We start from the raw sequence: 11,042 nt of genomic DNA on the forward strand, positions 1-11,042 counted from the left end.
GGGCTTCGCGCTGATGGACTACGCAAGCGCCTGCCTCTACCTCTGGACGAGGAATGTCTACACCTTGAACAGGCAGTTCGTGATTGTGATGTTCGTGAACAGAGTGTCTAGCTCTTATTCGAGAACGGCGTGAATGCCGCAAGTGCTTATCTCGCAAACGTGAGCGTCGGCCTCATGAACGATACCCTCGCGAGAGAGAATGCCGCCCTCATGAAAGTGAGCGTCATCCTCGCGAGCGCGAGTACCGTCCTAGAGATCTATATCATGATGATCTAGAACACGAGCTTCTGGACCTAGGTCTGGATCTTGCTTGCAATCGTGAAGAACGCGATCGCGAGACCCGTCCTCATGAAGAGGAACGCCTCCGAAGAGAGCGTTGAGACCTAAGGTCTCGTGAGCGCGAAGCTCTAGTGTGTGAGCGTCTTCTAGGCAAAGAACGCTCTGATCATGATGACCTACGATCATTACGATCTTCCGATCGTTGCGAAAGGTAATCAGAGGAAGAAGTTCCAGAAGGGCAAGGCGATGGTGATGCTCGTCCCCTAGCACTGCTGGTGGAAGGCATGCTGGTCCCTGGAAGATCGTCACCAGCAACCTGGGGGTTCCTGTGGAAATAAAAGATGGTTGAGGGTTAGGGGACGAAGAGGTCCCATGATGGAGAGAGGGTTCGTCCTCAGCAGGGGGTTGATGGCGAGGCGAACGCGAACGATCACCCTGTCTATGCGTGGAGGGGCCAGTCAAAGGAAACAGATCCAAAGCGTGACATGTCGAAAGCTCCGGAGAAGGCCCCGTCGTGGTAACACACTGAAGACGCAGCAGCTCCTCCTTCGAAAGGAGTCCCGAAATTGCAAGGATGACCACACCTGCAGCAGATCTGAAAGGGTGAATGACTCGCCAGAGCTGACGGAGAAGTTGCTACTCTAGGGGAAGCAACAACTACCCCAGTTACCCGGGGTTGCAGAAGAGTTACGCGTTCTGCGCTACTCGAACGTGCCTCGTGAGAGCCCAAGCGAGAAGGAGCTTTAGAGAGAGATTTTGGGGTGTGAGAACAAAAAAGAATGCGCACTGCTCGCCCGAGGGAGGACGACCACGCTTGGTCGTCGTCTTCCTACGCTGCCCAAACTTCTCCCACTGAGAGGCAGACCCCTCCCTATACTCTACGCAGGACAAACCCTGCCTGCATCGATGCCCTCGGCACGTAGGACACAGAGTGCGGGTCGGTCTCTAACGACGACATGAAGGTCCCGCACGTGCCACCCTCTCGCCCTGGACACGTTCGCATAGTGAAGGTGATCAGAGAAGAAGACACACACCTGCAAAGAGAAAGCAAAAAATTCAAAAGTCCAATGGCAGTCAGGAGGAGAGCGGACACGTACGATCTCTACTGAGCCATAAGTAAAAGTGATGTCTCTCACCGCTGTGAGAGTATATAAAGCGGCTGGGTAGCCCCCAGCCACCCCAAGCCTACCCACTTAAGCGGCTAGGCAGGGCTGCCACCTCATAAATAAAGTGTACCTCCAGCTGCCACTGAAAGAATATCCACATAAATAACGGAAGGTTTGTTAGTATGGGAACAAAAAGATAGTTTTACCTTGTCAACTATAGAAAGAATAATAAATAACCACAAGTATGTGTTCACCACAACTGTTAGCTTCGGCACTAACACCTTAATGAGTGCTGTAATAAAGAAAAAAGCGACACAACACAAAATTATAGTACAGTATTATCATAATATAATTGCTGATATAGTTGTAGCTTGGATGGTAATAATATAGCACTGTATATATTGTTTTTGGAGTTGAGAATGTATTCATTACTAAGACATATACTGCAGTGTGAAAAAACATAATACATACCATAGCAGAAAATTCTTTTTCAGCTTCTATGATTGCATCTTCTAATGACATGTGAAATTCTATCACATTTTCTAAAACTGCAGTATCAAATGTTTCTTGAGATATTACTTTCACCATTTTGTCTGTAAATATGAAACAGTTGTTAATAATGTACCAACTAAGGCTGTGCTAATTAAAGTATATTTAGGTAGTAGATGTGCCCTAAAATTAAAATAATCAAGATATCAAATTCCTTTCAAATACTGTACCGTGGTGTCAATGTGCATAACATCAGAATAAAGATGGTAAAGGAAAGATGATTGAATTTTCTAAGATATTAAAATTCAAATACAATAACAATTCATAAAAACTGACAGACAAAATTTATAACATAGTACAGCATAGTATAGTTACCCAAGGATTATGAGAGCTTTCATTATTCATAAAATAATTTCAATAGCCTTTTCTTAAAGTCAAAACAAATCTCTATAAAATACCTGTACTTATAGAATATTTAGTATTTTCTTGTATCAATAAAACCCTAAGTCCTTAATTAAAAGTATCTTTAGCGCAAGCTAGAAAGGCTGTCGGAAACATAATGGACCGCCCCACATGGAACTTATCCTGAGGCGACCGTTCGGACTATAGGCGGGTCAATGAGGAAAGGAGAACTAGGAAACGTTCCAAGGTAGGGCTGAAAGCTCTGCTTGACTGAGAATAGGTACTGCGACTCTCCTCAGTCTTGCCACATTCAACTGAAAGGAAGGCTTGGAGGATGTGGCAACAGAATCTGGCATCCCCAGGTGGTCACCCATCCAAGTACCGACCAGAACCGACGTTGCTTAACCTCGCTGGACGGACGAGAAGCGGGGTTTCCAACGTGGTAAGGCCGTTGACTCAATATCATGGCCAGATATTCCAGATGTTGAGGCAGAAGAAGGGAAGGCTCCAAGCAAAATACCATGAACCCACACTCATGGTAAGCATCCGGAAGCTTGTCCCGGCGCTGAAGAAGGTCGAACCCGAGCCTACCGGAGTTGACCAGCCCTCCAAAAAGCGAAGGAGGCGGAAGCCTGCACCTGAGCGGCCATGAGGAAAGCAGGGAGAGTTCTCTGGGGAAGAAAACCTGCTATGCCACGGCGGGATCGCCACACTGCATCATAAGCAGGAATACTTGCAGTCTAGGCTGAATTCCATGAGCTCCCTGGAAGATGGATGGAATGGAAACTGAAAGTACCCGTCCTTCCGATCCAGGGTTTAAGGAGTCCTGTCGCCTCGTTACCAGTCTGATCGATTCTGCTGTTCTACGCTGGCCGAAGTTTGTTCGACAAACTTGATCAGGGCTGAGAGGTTGACTACGGAACTCCCCTCTCAGATCCTTCCTTACAAGAAAGGATCGACTGAAGAGGCCGGGGGTGAAGCCGTCGATGATCCTATGGAGGACCTTCGCCTAAGGTATGGATCATTCTGCCCAACCGGGCAACTCTTGCCGACGCTATGGCATAGAGGTTCAGAGACACTGAATTCGCTGACAGAGACGGCAGGCGCAATATCCTTGTCTGATCACAGAGATTGTGCGGGAATGGGCATCGGGAAGCTGTCATCCGGATGAGTAACCTTAAACATCCTCCCAGCGTGAAACCTGCAATCCTAGAGTTCGTGAACTCTGCTGCTCCCTTTAGGACTATGCCTCCCCCGGGGGAGCCTCCCGTGCCATCTGTTCCTGACAAGAGGAAACTGCAATTGGACACCTTGTCTCAGTTGTCGTAGCCGATAACTTAGGCCGACGTGGTTGAAAGAAAAAGGCGCTGGAGCCCTGCAGAGTCTGGAAGAAAGCGCCTTGGAGGAGTGAAAACGGAAGTCGACTTCCTCCGCACAGCCGCTGTCTATGTCTCTGTCCTTGGGCACAAACAAACTCTTCTCAAGGATGGAAGAGTGTCTGAGGTTGTCGACCTCCACAGATGAGACACCCGAAGGAAGCCCTTAGTCAGCGCGTCCAGATGGTACAACATCGAGCTTGTCCGCAAGTTAGATACTTAACGACGAAACGCCAAGGTGCCCGAGCCCGAGAGGAGAGAAGTACCCATGATCTTCCTGTAGCTTCCTTTAACCAAACCTCGGGCCGTAACCGAGGAGAGAAAGGACCTGGTAAGCCCCCAGAGGAAGGGGTAAGCAGTCACCCCTTGGCCGATGGAGAAATCTCGAACTGAAAGCCCCCCCAAAAATCCTTCCAGGGAATGACGGGGAAGGGCTAACCCAGGTTCTGGAAAGAGGAGTGTTGCTTAGACCTCCCTAAAGTTTCTTCCTATTCTTGCAAGTGCCATGCTCTGCGTTTACGGGGTGAGGCCGTGTTCTGGAAATACGCACCAGAAGAACTCGCCAGGCTGGCCATGCTGCGAAAACCCCAATGGGAATCGTGGTCGCAATCGCCCTGGAGCTCGCGTGATGGTAATTCAAAGATTTGCGCATGGGCGAACGTGGAAGCGCCCATGCGCGGTCAAGCAGGAACGCAAAGGAAGGTGAGCGAAGGAGCGCAGAAGGAGGGCGAGAGCTGGTGGTCGGCGAGCGATAACCCATTGACGAGCAATGGATACTGCAAGAATTAAGCCGACGTTCGTGCGAAGAAACACTGTAGGTTCGAGTGATGGAACACCGTCGGTTCGCGCGACGGAACACCGTCGGTTCTCACGACGGAACACCGTCGGTTCGCACGACGGAACACCGCGGGTGGGCAGGTGAATGAGTGCGAGTCCGAGGCGGCGAACGCAAGCGTTAGCGCGATGGCAAGGAAACGTGCTGCCGCGCGGGCGAGGAAGACCGCTGGCGATGGGGATCAACAGGCGATTTGTGGTGAGCTGGTGAGCGCTGACGCGCAGGTGGGCGATGGCGCGTCGGGAAGCGACGGCGCGTTGGCGAGCGGTGGTGTGTTAACAAAACGCTAGCGAGCAGATGAAGAATCACGCAGGTGTGTAGGCGATTGCCAACGCGAAAGAGACTAGCGATGGTTAGCGCGCATCGCGCTAACAGAAGGCGCGCAGGTGCATTAGGAAGATGAGCGCTGAAGCCAGCTGTTAATCAGGCGATCCTAGACGGTTAGAAAACCGTTGGCGCCCATTGGTGTGTGGCGAAGAAGGGCGCGCAGGCAGATCGATGGCGATCGTTGACGCGTATAAGATCGATGGCGAGCAGGTGAACGTTGACGCGTCTAAGGTCGCTGGCGAGCTGATAAGCGCTGACGAGCAGAAGGCAACGCGTGGAAGCCTGCGCATAGAAGAAGAGTCCTTGACCCAGACCTGAACCGAAGTTCTAGATTGCGAGGGCGAACGTGGGTGCACAGCCCGCGTAACAGGAACCAACAGGAACAGTAGGGATGATCAGGAAGCGCTGATGAGCAGGAGAGCGCCTGTGCGCTAACACTGAGCAGGAGCAGGAGAGAACACAGCAGAAGGGCGCGCAGGGGAACTCTGACACGCAAGGGAAGAACCCCCGTGGGAGGCAACCCTTTGCCCCGAAGGGAACGTTGTCCGTCGGGAGACAGATTTCCATCAGAAGACCGTTGCCTGTCCGCCGGGAGACCGATGTCCGTTGGAAGACCGTTGTCCGTCAGGAAGACCGTTGCCCGTCGGAAGACGAGATCAGACTGCTGTCCATCTGCACCAAGGCGGAAGATCAAGAAGGAGTTGTAGGCTGCAAACGGAGATTCAAAAAGGCGCCTCTTAGCACCCTTATAGAGAGATGAGAGGCCCTTACGACGAGGCGGACGGTGGGCCTTACAGCGAAGGAGGCCAATAGCAACAGCAGCAGAAGAATCCTCCGAAGAGGAGTCTCTATGAGTGTACTCTCTCGCGAACGAAAGAGAAACACTTCGTAGAAGAGACTGGTCAGCCAGTGACCTAAAAGGAGCAATCCTCCGAAGAGGGGCTCCTGCAGTTGCCCAGCCCCTTGAGCGAAACTGCAGGCGTGACCGCTCAGCACCAAGAGCATAGTCGCACGAAAAAAAGGCAAGAGAAGAACCCCCCAAAAGTGGAAAAACTCAAGCCTGGACAGGAAAAACTTCCCTCGGAAGGAAAGTTACCCGCCCAAGGAGGCAAGCCTCCTGAGGGTTCTAAAATGAACTGGAGAGCTGGCAATCGACACGGGAGTACTTCCAGTAGAAGGAGACACGCCCCTGACGAAAATACAAGGGGGGAGGCAGCAACACCCGAATCCCCAGGCCTCAACAAGACAGCTCACGCCGTTGCCATATTACTGAAACGAACTAGATCGGTAACTGTAAAAAAATAAAACAAAAATCATTAGTACACATTCATTCCCCCGGGAAGGCTCCGAAGAGGAATCCCGAGGGAAAGGAAACAAGAATTACACAACAGGTACGTGCCCTCACAACCACTTACACTCACGGAAGGAGAGCTGTAACCAAAACAGAATTATAACTATTATAATTATGAAACTATGTAATTATGTAATCTAAGAAAGAATAAACACTAAGAAAGAACGAAAACCCCGAAAGAAATCGTTCTGCAAGCTGAAAAATTAACAACTACAATTAGATTCATAAACTAATTGAGACAAACGTACGGCGTAGCAACCCCCCCCCCCCACACGGAAAGGTAGCTACAAGGGCATAGTAACACGTAGTAAAAGGGTGAACGACCTCAAGAGAGAGAGAGAGAGAGAGAGAGAGAGAGAGAGAGACCGAAGTCCAACTCGATCGCAACCCATAAAATTACGTCTTGGTGGCCTAACTGCCGAGGACTCCACGGAGATATCGTAGGCTACACACACAACTCTGAAAAGGAAACTTACTGATTTCTATACTCAAATATATATACAAACATGAAAACATGTTTACATATATATTGAGTAAAAGAAAAGTAAGCGATTAAGTAAAGACAAAACAAACAATGGCTGCCAAGAGAGGACCAGGACAAAGACGTCTGTCGCAGTCCGAGCCAAAAGTGAAAGTGAGCATTCATCTGTGTGAGGGGGGGAGGGGTAGCTAGCTACCACTCCCCTACCCCCCACTAACTAGCGCGGGGGTAATACACCCTCGTTAAATTCTAATGGCTCGCCATTTCAGCTGCGCTAAAAGGTAAACCCAATGTAAATAGCGTGGTTTGTATTTCGGTTACGGAAAAAATCCATTTTAAAATGAAAATTCCATATTAATAAACATTACCTTAGGATAATTTATCTAGGCCAATTATCCCCATTAACAAGGAGGGAGCTGAAGAATTTCCCGTTCTTTTAATAGGAGGTAACAACAAAGCCTAATTTAAGCGAGAAATTACTGAACCTAAACAGGTCTCACTTGAAACAAAGAGGACTGCAAACAGAGAAACCAAGAGAGAATTGAAGGTCAGTCTAAACAGTGATTGGCTGAACATTAATCAGAAGATGGTCAGACTGTCTTCTGACATCCACTCTGAAGAAACAATAGAATGTCACAACCTGTAGAATCTTAGCAACTATGAGGCGAAAGGTGCCAAGAGAAATTGGACTACTCATCAAAGGGAGGTCAGAAGACAAAAGTGCCAGACAACAGCAGAAGGAAAGCAAACAATGCTCCTGTGATAATAAAAGAAGACCGCTTCTTGCCTACTACCTCTTCCTTGCACAAGAACGAGCCCCAGAGGCAGGCAACATAAAAAACCAAAACACTGATTAAGACTACTAGAGCAAAATAAAAGTTTGTTGTTTGTAAGGAGATTTACCTGCTTGAAAATATTAATAGTATCATACGTCGGAAAGGAAAATTGCACTCTCTACTATCAGCACAATGAGAGTTCACTTCCCACTCCATACCCTACATGAAGGATAGCACCAAAACAGATGTAGAGGCACAGTTGTAAGCTGAACCTGCCTCTTAGGACTGAGACCAAGAAACTATGGAATCATCCTTCCCATATCTGTATGATGGGCTTCCTGCCAAAAGCCGAGAGTCCTACCCCGTGCATTGGATTCCCTTGGATTTCGAAGACCCAATACTTGAGAATAGTTCCGCCAAAAAGGTCTAAATCATCTTCGGGATGGCTGAGATCATCCAATACTCTCACATATAGCTTTGAATGCAAACACCTCCCAATCGTGATACCTCCTCTAATTCATCAAAGCAGGCAGCAAAGCAAAGGTGGATGGACTGTATCAAGGATGACCTTCGATCAAAAGGATTAATCGGTGATGAAGTGTGGGCCAGAGGTAGATAGAGAAAGCTGGTCAGAAACATAGACCCCACATAAAAGTGGGAAAAGATGCAGACAAAAAAAAAAGATACACGTATATAATAAGGGAAATTTTACTCAGAGTTGGGACAGCAACACGAAAGAAAGTTTATAAAATTAGGAGGAGGTCAAAGTAATATTCAGAGGGAGGAAAAGATGAGAGAGACAGATAAATTTAAATTCAAATTGGGGGAGCAATCTCCCAAAGTTTGAGAGCCCTCTTGCCCGTCACAATGCTTCAACATGGAAATAATATTTCCTCTTGAAGCACGATGACTTCGACAAGGCATTCCCTCGTTAAGAGGGTCCTAGGGAAAACGTGTTGAAGGACTTATGGGTACATTCTATTACTTAATGGGCTATGGTAGTCAGACAATTTGACTCCTGCCTTCAACTCTTGCCCTACAGACAAAATCCTCTTGAAGGCTTGTGTAGCTCCTAACTACCAAACTACATGGGTACGAGCATGAGTCGGCTCTACTGGTTCACCTGTCAATTATTCTTACGTTCTTTTAATTGTGCTTCCAAACCAGAAGGAAATGGTGATATGTGGTAAATGTGCAGGAGAGCTCCGCGCTCGATTTAAAAGTTTCTAAAAGTAGAAAACGAAAGAAAACAGTAAATTAGAGCTACAGTTACCTTGAAACTGTGAGATAATCCTCCTACAACCACCTAACTCTTACACAGAAAATGTAAGCATAAACCTACTACTACAATTATGGGGGACCCCAGTGGGAAGCGGGGTTTTAGGGTGGGGGGAGGAGGAGAAAAGTAATTTTTCGGGGCACTACCGAACCTAATACAACTACCTACCCTACCCTGGAGGCCATGTACCCCTACCTAGGCCTACCGGAGGGGGCTCCGCCCCCCCTGCGACCCTCCCTTAAGGCCACAGTAATTTTCAGGGCACCACCGAACCTAAGACACCCACCTAACCTAGCCTATGGGGCCCTGTACCCCTACCTAGGCCTACCGTGGGGGGCTCCGCCCCCCCTGCGACCCCCCCTTAAGGCCACAGTAATTTTCAGGGCACAACGTTAACGTAAACTGCAAACTACCACATACCTTACTGTTATGGTGTAGGTGGATACAAATCTGCTGCTGCCAGGAGGAAGTGATGAAGTCTTTTGGCAGGATCAGTTATGGCCAATTTAAAGTAGGCCACGGCCAAATACCCCAAAAAATTATCTTTTCTTCTTCCGTATTTGGGGACCAGGGCCTTGGTGCCTCTCCAGGTACGTTCTATGGTGTTAGTATGAGCACCTGTAACTGGGTCAACAAAATTAACACTATGATTAACCGTGAGGTGCTTATAACCTGCTTTTTCTAAACAATTATATGCCTTCCAACAATCCGATATCACCGTGGTACCTTCTGCTATATACTGGCGGATAATAGCCAGTAATGTTTCAGCGGAGCGGTCTTGCACCGGCACAAAAAATAAATCCCGGGTTTCACGGCAGATACCACCAAACACCCACTGACCCTCTATGACGCGTCCAACATTGTACTTGCGCTTGCCAAATTTTGATTCATCAATTTCAACGGTTAGGCTAATCCAGGGCCTCCAATTTTCCGAGAACGTCTCAGACCCCAAGGAATAAGCACCTCACGGCAAAACGAACACCAATCAACGATAGTGTGATTATTGAGTTTCAGTTCAAACGAAACAAATTCAAATGAAAACGCCTTTTGCAAAAAAAGGAACACAAACTTCAAATTAGTCTCAATATCTAACTTTGCTTTTCCAAACCATGTACCTTTGAAACAAGACACGAAAAAATTGCACCTCCTCTTCCTTTTCCCACGAGTAACCACACTACGATCACACCGGAATGCTAATTTCTTGTAATCTATACGGCACACATTTTCACAATTAGGGCACTTTTTCTCGGCCAAAATCAAACCATGACGTTGAGCAAATGCAATTATCAAATCAACTTTCCCTGAATAATGTACACAAAAATCCCCATAAGAAATGAAACAATTTTCACAAGTGACACAGTCGGAACGGGATGAAGGTCCTGCTAATTGCTCCATACTCCCCGCCAAAATGAGCTTTTCAGTTTGAAGGGAGATCCGAGACGTGCAAAAATATTCCTCCGCGGAACTTCACGTAAACTGTGGTAACTGGTGGAAAAATAGCAGGGATAAGTGAAGTAATAAGTGTCAGCATTGGCTAGATTTGTAAAAACCGCCATGATTGGTTTTCATACAGTGTGACGTCAAGAAAACACCTGTTATTGGTTAGAATAGCATTGAGAACTAGTTTGCCATACGCAGTAAGGCGGTGAAACAGCTCATTTTAGCCAAGACATCACACAGTAAACAAAAACAAACACTTAGAAAAAATCCAAGTGAAACATGACTATACACACGAATATCTTCGTTAAATAGAAGCTGCTCATACATTGACTATTATATAAGCGTTCTATATGATATAATAGTGAATTGTAGGTGTTTAAATTCTTCAAGATCTTCCGCGGAGCTCTCCTTCACATTTACCTTGAATTATTCTATACTTTAACCAGAAGACCATCAAGTGATTACATTGGTGTTCATTCGGGAGAGCAATCTAACCGTATAGACGTTCGATTAAATACGGGAGGAGGGATTTATAGCACGAAAAATACGGGTACATACGTCCTAGGACATGGGAAATTTAATTAAAGTAAGATTTCCGTACCGCAAATGTACGTAAAGGCTTTGTCCGTCATTCTACAAAGGGTTAAGCTTCCTTATTTCTTATAAAATATATTCTAATGGGGGAAATATTGTTTATAATGATCTAAAATAGTATTTACATAAGATATTTTATACGTAATAATATGAATTTATAGTTAAATTACGACTGGCTTAACCAGTATTTTCCTCTCAATGCTTCCGATCGAGGACGTCTTTAGACACTTTTCACTCATATTTACCAATTGTATTCAACAAATTATACTCCCAGATTGCTCACAGTTATCCTGCTGATATATAAGAT

The 11,042-nt window shown here is 46.9% G+C and overlaps 2 pseudogenes; both read right to left on the bottom strand.

Annotated features, from left to right (window-relative positions):
• Nucleotides 1-2,613: 2,613 nt before the first annotated feature.
• LOC137629860 (5S ribosomal RNA) lies at nucleotides 2,614-2,732 on the bottom strand (annotated as a pseudogene).
• Nucleotides 2,733-9,127: 6,395 nt separating this feature from the next.
• Nucleotides 9,128-10,773, bottom strand: LOC137629301 (uncharacterized; annotated as a pseudogene).
• Nucleotides 10,774-11,042: the final 269 nt, after the last annotated feature.

This window comes from Palaemon carinicauda, chromosome 37 (genome assembly GCF_036898095.1).
Source record: "Palaemon carinicauda isolate YSFRI2023 chromosome 37, ASM3689809v2, whole genome shotgun sequence".
NCBI classification, from domain to species: Eukaryota; Metazoa; Arthropoda; class Malacostraca; order Decapoda; family Palaemonidae; genus Palaemon; species Palaemon carinicauda.